We start from the raw sequence: 8,922 nt of genomic DNA on the forward strand, positions 1-8,922 counted from the left end.
ACTGTATAACCTCAGGCAAGTGGCTTCCTCTCTGAGCTCCTATTTTCTCATGTGGGAAGTGGGAGTTAATAATACCTACCTCAGAGTTACTGTGAAGATCCAACGGGATTAGTTATTTAAAGGGTTTTGCGGCGTGCTTGACAGGGAGGAACGGTCTCGTCCAACTTGGCATTCTGAATCCTAGTTCTGGCTTTGCTTACTCAGTGCGTCTTTATGGAACAGGTACTTTTCTATGCTGAGGTTACAGTGGTCAAAAAGACCAGGTCCCTGCATGCAAGGAGTTTGCCTTTCACTAGGAGGTAGAGGGGGCAGCTGAAATAAGTAAGTGATGATCGTTTGAGATTGTGACAAATACGGAGGTGGGTCCCTGGGAGAGCAGGTGGGGAGCTACTTGAGGCGAGGGGATAGGGAAGGCTCAAGGGAAGATGTGAAGGGCGGGAAGAGTCAACTGTTGGAACAAGAAGGCAAGAACGCTTGAGGCTGAGGGTCCTGAGTTCCAGACCTCTACTTGGAAAGAGCTTGGGGGTTTCAACGGAGCGAGCTGGAGGTTATGGTGGCTGAAGCTCTCTGACTGAGGGAGGGCTGTGAGACCCAATCATGTAGGACCCTTTGGCCGTGCTAAGAAGTTTTTATTGTCTTATTACAAAGTGTCGTGGGAAACTGTGGAAAAGTTTTCAGCAGGTAAGTTAAAATTCAACTCTATTTTGAGTGGAAATCTCATCTATTTTCTGACTTTGGGGCTGGTGACTTACGTACAAGATCCCACTCTGGTCTTTGGTTAGAGACAATCTACTTATCACTAAAACTCAAGTTCTCATCCATCATTCACCTCCCTTGACTATCCCACATGGTATCAAGGGAGGGAGGAGACACATTTGCAGAGTTTCTGCTATGTCAAGACCCTCTTGGCTTTCAGGCACACTTCATATAGTTCCTCAAACCACTTGTGAGGCCGGTGTCCCCTATATTTAACCAAGGAGGAAACAGGCTCCGCAGTAGTAAGGGATTAAACCTAAATGTTAATGGCTAGTGCTGGAGCCCACATTTGCATCCAGGTTTGTTCCTTGTTCCCCTGCACCCCACCCCGAGCCCCATGTACTTTGGTCTCTGTGTCTGGTCGCTCTGTCATGACGATGAAAGAAGTATATGAGGCTGTAGGCATAATCGGCTTAGAGATGTTTGCTCACCTTCGTTATGGACAGTCTTAGGGTTTGCAAAAAAATACATGGCGTTGCTTCAGGGTGCACTATTTATTTTATTTCAGAATGATTCTTTCAGGGCGATTATGTTTTCGTGACTATATCTCCCAGGACTGGCATGTAAAGATAGTCTCCGTGTCCGCGGGGGCTACATTGACTTAGGTAACAGCAGGGAAATTTACAATCTTCCCGTAAAAAGATTCCTTTGCTCATTGGTCTTCAGCTTTCACTAGTACTAAGAATGCAAGTTAAAATAACTAAACTGTAACTCTTACATTCTCCATGGATTTAATAATTTAGTTTTCATGAGAAATAAAAAATGAGGTTGAGTTGTCAGTTTGTAGCAAGCAAGAAAAATGTTGGCATTTAATTTGTAATCGGTGCGTGTAATTCTTCTGTTTTGGTGTAAAATTTCCCAGGAGTCTAAATGGGAAAACTATAATGGTTATGTTCCTCCTTAAAAATGGAAGGAGTTTTTAAGCGGTCTAAAGTTAATTGTATCTATCTAGTTAAATTACATTGACCTTGTTTCAGTATGACTCTTTCTGTGAAGCATTGGTAAAAAGGCTAACCAAGTAATCTTTTATCATTTCTAGCATTTTCCTCGTTTGCTGCTCACTGTATGACACTTGTTAGTGATGGATTTGTATGCTTGCAGTAATTTGGTTTCAGGAAGTCATATCCTTTGTTTCCAAAGAACATGTTAGCATCTGAATAAGTATTTTGGTAACTCTTTAAAATGATAGAAACAAATGTTCTTGTGAAAAAATTAGAAAATAGAACCAAGCGAAAATAAAGATCACCCATAACTGTATTTTCCATGCTTTTCCATGTCCATGTATACCCAGAAAGTCTGGATTTGGATTTGGATCTGTCTAACTTTTCTGTGCCTCAGTTTCTTCATCTGCAAAAGGAGTACCTAGCTCATAGAATTATTGGAGGATTAAATGAGTTAATCTAAGTGCTTAGAATATTGCCTGCCCCCTACTAACAACCAATATATGAAGTTTTAAAAAATTTAAAAAACAAAACAAACCAACAGGGACGCCTGGGTGGTACAGTCAGTTGAGGGCCTGACTCTTGGTTTCAGCTGGAGTTGTGGTCTCTAGGTCATGGGATCTAGCCGCACGTGGGGCTCTGTACTTAGCGTGGAGTCTGCAGAAGATTCTCTTTCCCTCTCCCTTTGCCCCTCCTGCTCGTGCTCTTTTTCTCTCTCTCTGGTAAATAGATGTTAAAAAAAATTTAATTCTCACAGTTCTGGAGGGTAACAGTCTGAGATTAGGGTGTCAGCATGATTGGATGAGGACCCTCTTTCTTGGTTCATAGGCAGGGACTTCTCTCTGTGTCCTTATACGGGGGAAAGCCTAAAAAACATTCTAGAAATTTTCAAACATACATAAAAATCGAATAGTATTATGAACTTGAATGTACTCATCTATTATCAACATTTAGACATTCTTCTTTTATTTACTATCCCCCTCCCCCATCCCTTTGAGGGTAAGCAGAGTATTTTATAGAAAATCCTTGATGTCATATCATTACCCCCTAAATACTTCAGTTTGTACCATGTTAATATTTAAGAAGTAAATTATTTTAGAGAACCAGTGCACAAAATTGGAGTCATTTTTGAGAGGAGGAAATACAAGTAAAATACCTATAAATTACGTTCTGTGGTGCTTTAATAAATTCTAGTTAACTGAATGCTGTTTGAAGTAAGATTATGAATATGGAGATTTTAGCTATTCAGATTAGCTAAACATTTATTGGTCAGTAAGGTCTTTAAAATGATTGGTATCAGTTTTATTATAAATATACTGTAAAGATTATTATTATTATTATTTTAAAGATTTTATTTATTTGACACAGAGAGAGACAGCCAGTGAGAGAGGGAACACAAGCAGGGGGAGTGGGAGAGGAAGAAGCAGGCTCTCAGCGGAGCAGGGAGCCCGATGCGGGGCTCGATCCCAGGACCCTGGGATCATGCCCTGAGCCAAAGGCAGACGCTTAACGACTGAGCCACCCAGGCGCCCCTGTAAAGATTATTTTGATTATTTTATATCAACATAAGACATTTATTTTAAAAATGTAGAGAACAATTTGAGTATTCTTTAGGTGGAGAAATATATACAAATTGTAACAGAAAAAAAATCATCTCATAAAGGAGCTACTTTGAAGACTTTTGAAGACTTAGATTGGATACTGTAAAAATTGTAGATAAGTAAAATCTTTAGATTTTTAAAAATAACTTTTTCACCTATATTCCCTTATATATTTAACACACAAATACATACACATACATGACACTTCAAAGAGAGTATTTGAGAATAATTGGAGAAAATGTAAAAAATTAGGCATTATTCAAGGAGGTGGTTTTGTTTTGTTTTGTTTTTTACTTTAATGCCTGGTTTTCCTGGACAGCAATCAATTCTAACTTGGAATTTCCTGCCTTTGGTCTTATTCTAGACTCCCATTTCAAAATCTATGAGTAAGTAGCATGTGACATAAACTCAGAAAGAACTAAACTATAAAGGCAGGAATTTGGTTGCAATTAGATATATTTCAGTAAATTGCAACCGGTGAGATCATCAGAACTCATAGTTACCTAAATTTGGTCAGCACTTGAATTCTAGATCTTAAAATTCCTGGGGCACGGTGCAGTAATGGGAATGTGCTGGTCATGCCTCGTGTTACTACTGATGGTCCAGGGATACACCGGGTCGGAAGTGAAGAAACCTCCCTCTTCACCTGAGCCGCCGGGCTGATTAGCCTTTTTGGCAAGTTGCTTAACCTCTTTGACATTCAATTTCTTCATTTCTATAGTGAAAAAAAAAAAAAGTATGGAAGGGAGATAGTCTCAGGTCTACTGTATTATTAAGGAAGTTCTACCTACTGTAACAAAGAGATCCCAGAATGCAAATAGTTGATACAAAGTAGAAGATTCTTTCTCTCTCATGAAATAGTTGGAGTTGCAGGTATGGAGTTCTGCTTCATGCTAGAATCTGGGGATCCGGGTTCCTTCCATCTTGTTTCTATCACAGTGAGCTGGAGGCACTGTCTTCATGCATATGTTGAATCTGATGCCAGTTGCTAAGACCTGTTGAGGCAGAGAGTGGAGAAAGCAGGCTATTGCCTGGAAGGGACGTATCACGTTTGCTAAAACTCACTGGAGAGAACTTGATTACACACATGGTCGTACCTAAGCATCCTTGAGGCCGAGAAATATGATGGAGCTGGTCAGGGTACTGTTTCATTAATACAGACGAAGGGGAACACAGAGCATGAAGGATAGTTAGCAGTCTCCGCCACATCCGTGCAGTTCCTGCTTTCTCCGATTATGATGTTGACCACGTGTCTTCGTCACACCTCTTAGTTGTCCTCTACTTTGGCTTGGTTTTGAAATTACCAGTTAATATAAAGGTATTTTCTACTCTCAGCTGAATTTAATGATGACTTAGTGGTCTCTATTTTTCTTACACTTGCTGTGTAGTATTAAAAGCTTCCATTGTGATTTCCCCATGATCATTTCATTTTTATGGATCATATAGTGAGGAGGGCCCTGTTGTCTTGTCCTGTTAATTTGAGAGTGCACGTGGCAGTTGGATTTCAGAGCTTTTGAAGGAAGAGCTGAGGCTAAGCTTGAGTTTCTAGCAGGCATCAGGATTTAATACAGGGTGAATGAAATAGAATCCAGCTGCAGGATTCTAGAGAGCATGTGGAGAAGCAATTAGGGACCAAGAACTGGTAGGTGAGAAGCTAAGCAGGCAGAAGAACAAGGAAGACATAAATACTGGATAGCAAAGCAGGGTGGGTGGTTGAAAAGGATAGACAGGTTTTTCCCCCCTTCTTTAAGAAGCTGGGCAAAGCAACTAGGAGACACAAGAATATACCCCTGAGCCGCAGTCTTGACAAACTTATAAGATCAGCTCAAATTTTTTGGTGGCACTCTCAGCCTTTGTATAAGCTATTAAAATGAAAGTCATGAAAAATTGTCAAATATATGTTTAAAATCCTCAGGCTGATGGTTCCAGAGCTTAATTTGTGGGAGGAAGAAACCATATGAACAATTGGAATAGTTGATCAAGTCTTAGAAGGAAGAAAAGTCCTACTAGATTTTGTGTCCCTGAAACAGAGGGCCCCATTAGTGAGTGAAGTATGTATTTTTGTCAGTCTGCTAATATAAACTCTCTTGAGCTCTGGCTTGACCTACGTTGCTTCCCTGAGTCCTTCCTGTAAAGGAATTTGGTGGTGAAGGGTGTTCGAAGTCCTCTTTCTCTGTGATCATCAGACACTCCCCCAACATCCGTCCTCACCTACCCCACATAATCCCTTGCCGGGTGCCCATAGCAAGTGTGAATGTAATTAGAGAGAGCTCTCGTTTTCCAGGTTGTGCACTTCCTTGGAAGTTGGACACGAAACACTTGTGTGTGAGATGTACGGTTGTGTCTTTCCATATCCCAGGGAAAGCTAAACACCTGAAGTGTTGTGTCTCTATCTGCCGCTCCTTTATTACCTTTAGAATGCAGTTGCTAGGTTTATTTTCTTGGAAGTATTCTTACGGTGCTGAAACACCTTGGCAGAGAAGGTGATAATTGCTGAAGTTAAACAAATGCTTTGATTCCCCTGGAACTTAAAGGCCTCATTAAAAATTCTCTTTCGGATTTCGATTTAGACAGCCAAAAAGGCACCATGACAGGTTGGAGATAAATCCTTAAAAATCAAACACTTTTGTGACAAGTGGTTTATGGAGCACATGCTGTGAGTGGTTTCCCTTTTGTAAAGAATGTCATGGGAAGAAGTAATGTATAAATTGTTTTCTTTAATGCATAAAATGCCCAAGGGAAGTTGAGATTAGAAATAAAGTAGGACACAAGCTAGACTTCCAATGCTAAAGCAAGCATTATGTACTCTCTCTTTTTTTTTTTTTTTTTGAAATTTCCTCCGAGAATATGATGTTCTGATACCTTGAAAGGCCAAATGGTTGTGATTAACCTTGAAGTCTGAGTCTCCAGCCGGTGCAAGACAGTTGCAGTTTGTAGCCCAAGGGTAGCAAATCAAGGGTGATATCAAATCCTCGTGCAGCTTGGGGAGTGGTTTTTGGAATGCTTAGTGGCCGTTTATTAGGCAAGGTCAAGTGGCGATACTTTGCAAAATGTATTTTAAAAACGTATTCATTCTCTAAAGTGTCACACAGATCTTGGGGCTGTCTTTTGTAAACTTAGGTATTTGTCAGCTGTACTTAAGTAATTTTGATAAAAAAGGTACTCTCTTAAGCCATTGGCCTACCTCCTGGAGACAAAGTCGTTCTTTCTGTACGGTGTGGCTTTTCCACTGCGTGAGAAGTTATTAGCCTGACCAGCTGCTCATCTGTCCCCAAAGCATCTTGGAAGTCCACCATTCTGGGCCTGCATCAGAGAGTAGAAGCACGCATTTTCTTCTATTTCGCTCTATCACCATTGGCATTTGGGTGAGACTGTCCTGTGATATCTTTATAATCATCTGCTACTCTGGAGAGTTTGACGTCTCCTTTTTACTGACTCAGATTAGATCATCAGAAAACTGTACTTGCACTCCATTCGCCGAGTCTCTCTTGCTAAATTATATGGTATGTTATACCCATGGCTTTACCTAGGGTTTGTTTAAAAAAGAAGTAATATAAAATTCCCTTTAGCTTATGTTGCTGACAATATTGCTTATTATATCACTCTGTATTCCATACATAAAGCCTAACCTGAGAAATTTCCTTCAGAGTTCAGGGACATGAAAAAATTTGTTTTCTTTGATAAAAGGTACTTCTCCCCCCTCCCCCCCTGGTTTTTAGATAATAAAAGATGTGTTATTTACCTTATATATATATTTACTTGTGCTTGGGAGCACAGGGCCAAACCTGAATGCCAATGTTAGCAATTGTGTCAACACATTTTATAAATTAATTTAAAAAATAGTCATTAATTAAGCCAGGAGTCAGCGAACTATGGCCCACCCTCCTCCTGTGCTCGTAAGGAAAGTTTTCTCGGAGCGTAGCCATGGTCGATCGTCCGTGTATTGTCTCTGGCTGCTTCCATGCTACTGTGGCAAATTTGAGTAGTTGCTGTCTGACCCTTTAGAAAAAAAATATTTCCAATCCCAATGCAAATAGTCACACGATGGTATGCACCAGCCAGAACACTGAAAGAATACAAAACGAGGTGACTTCCAGAAAATGTGGCTACTTGGGTAAGGCCTAACAAAAAAGATGGGCTATGAAAGACATTTCATGTTTAAATAGTGGGAACATACAGACAAGGGCATTTTATGAGGGCGAGAACAGCATAAGTAAAATTCCTTAGGAATGAGCACATTTTGAGCAACATGGGACTAATTTGAAAACTGTTGTAGCCAGATTGGAATTAGACAGCAGTGACGATGAAGCCGACTGGGAGAGATGCTTGATGGAGGGCTTAAAAGCGAGGAATCAGAATTTGCATTTTATCTGACAGGCTAGTGAAACCCCGCTCTGAATTCTTCGCAGGGAAATGATGTGATGGAAATCGTGTTTTAGGACAGTTCATCTGATAGCAGCGTATGGGATGTGCTCATGCGTGGAGATCCCCGGGACTAAGCAGTTACTGAAGTACGCCTAGCAGGAGGAAATGATATGAGGAGGGTAAAATGGGGACGAGAGGTAGGCTCCGAGGTGCCGGGAGGGATGAAAGCGACTTGGTGATTGAGTGGCTGCCCAGAATGGTAGCAAAGGAACTCTTGAGAGAACTGGGAAAAGTGGACCCAAAATGGTAAATGTGTTTGTGAGGAAAGATAGGTTCTTTCCTCTTCCTTCCTTTCTTTTTTTTTATTTTAAAGATTTTTTTTTTTACTTATTTAAATTCAATTAGTTAACATAAAGTGTATCATTACTTTCAGAGTTAGAGGTCGGTGATTCATCAGTTGCATATAACACCCACTGCTCATCACATCACGTGCCCTCATTAATGCCCATCACCCAGTTACCCCATCCCCCCACCCACCTTACCTTCCAGCAACCCTCAGTTTGTTTCCTATAGTCTTTTTCTCCCTCTCTGATTTTTCTTATTTTATTTTTCCCTCCCTTCCCCTATGATCCTCTGTTTTGTTTCTTAAATTCTACATACGAGTGAAGCCATATGATAATTGTCACTCTCCGATTGACTCTTTCGCTCAGCATCATACACTCCAGTTCCATCCACGCCAATGTAAATGGTAAGATTTCGTCTTTTTTGATGGCCAAGTAATATTCCATTGTATGTATGAACCACATCTTCTTATTCATTCATCTGTTGATGGACATCTGGGCTCTTTCCATTGTTTGGCTATTGTGGACATTGCTGCTATTGGGGTGCCGGTGCCCCTTCAGATCACGTTTGTATCCTTTGGGTAAATACCTAGTAGTGCAATTGCTGGCGCATAGGGTAGCTCTATTTTTAACTTCTTGAGGAGCCTCCATACTGTTTCCCAGAGTGGCTGCACCAGCCTGCATTCCCACCCACAGTGTAAGAGGGATCCCCTTTCTCCACATCCTTGTCAACATTGTTTCCTGACTTGTTAATTTCAGCCATTCTGACTGGTGTGAAGTGGTATCTTACTGTGGTTTTGATGTGTATTGTCCTGGTGCTGAGTGATGTTGAGCATTTTTTCATGAAGATTTTTTGTTTTTAAGCACTCTCTGCGTCTAACAGAACTCACAGCCCTGAGCTCAGAAGCGGTGTGCTCT

This window comes from Ursus maritimus, unplaced genomic scaffold, assembly GCF_017311325.1.
Source record: "Ursus maritimus isolate PB19 unplaced genomic scaffold, ASM1731132v1 scaffold_17, whole genome shotgun sequence".
Lineage (NCBI taxonomy): Eukaryota > Metazoa > Chordata > Mammalia > Carnivora > Ursidae > Ursus > Ursus maritimus.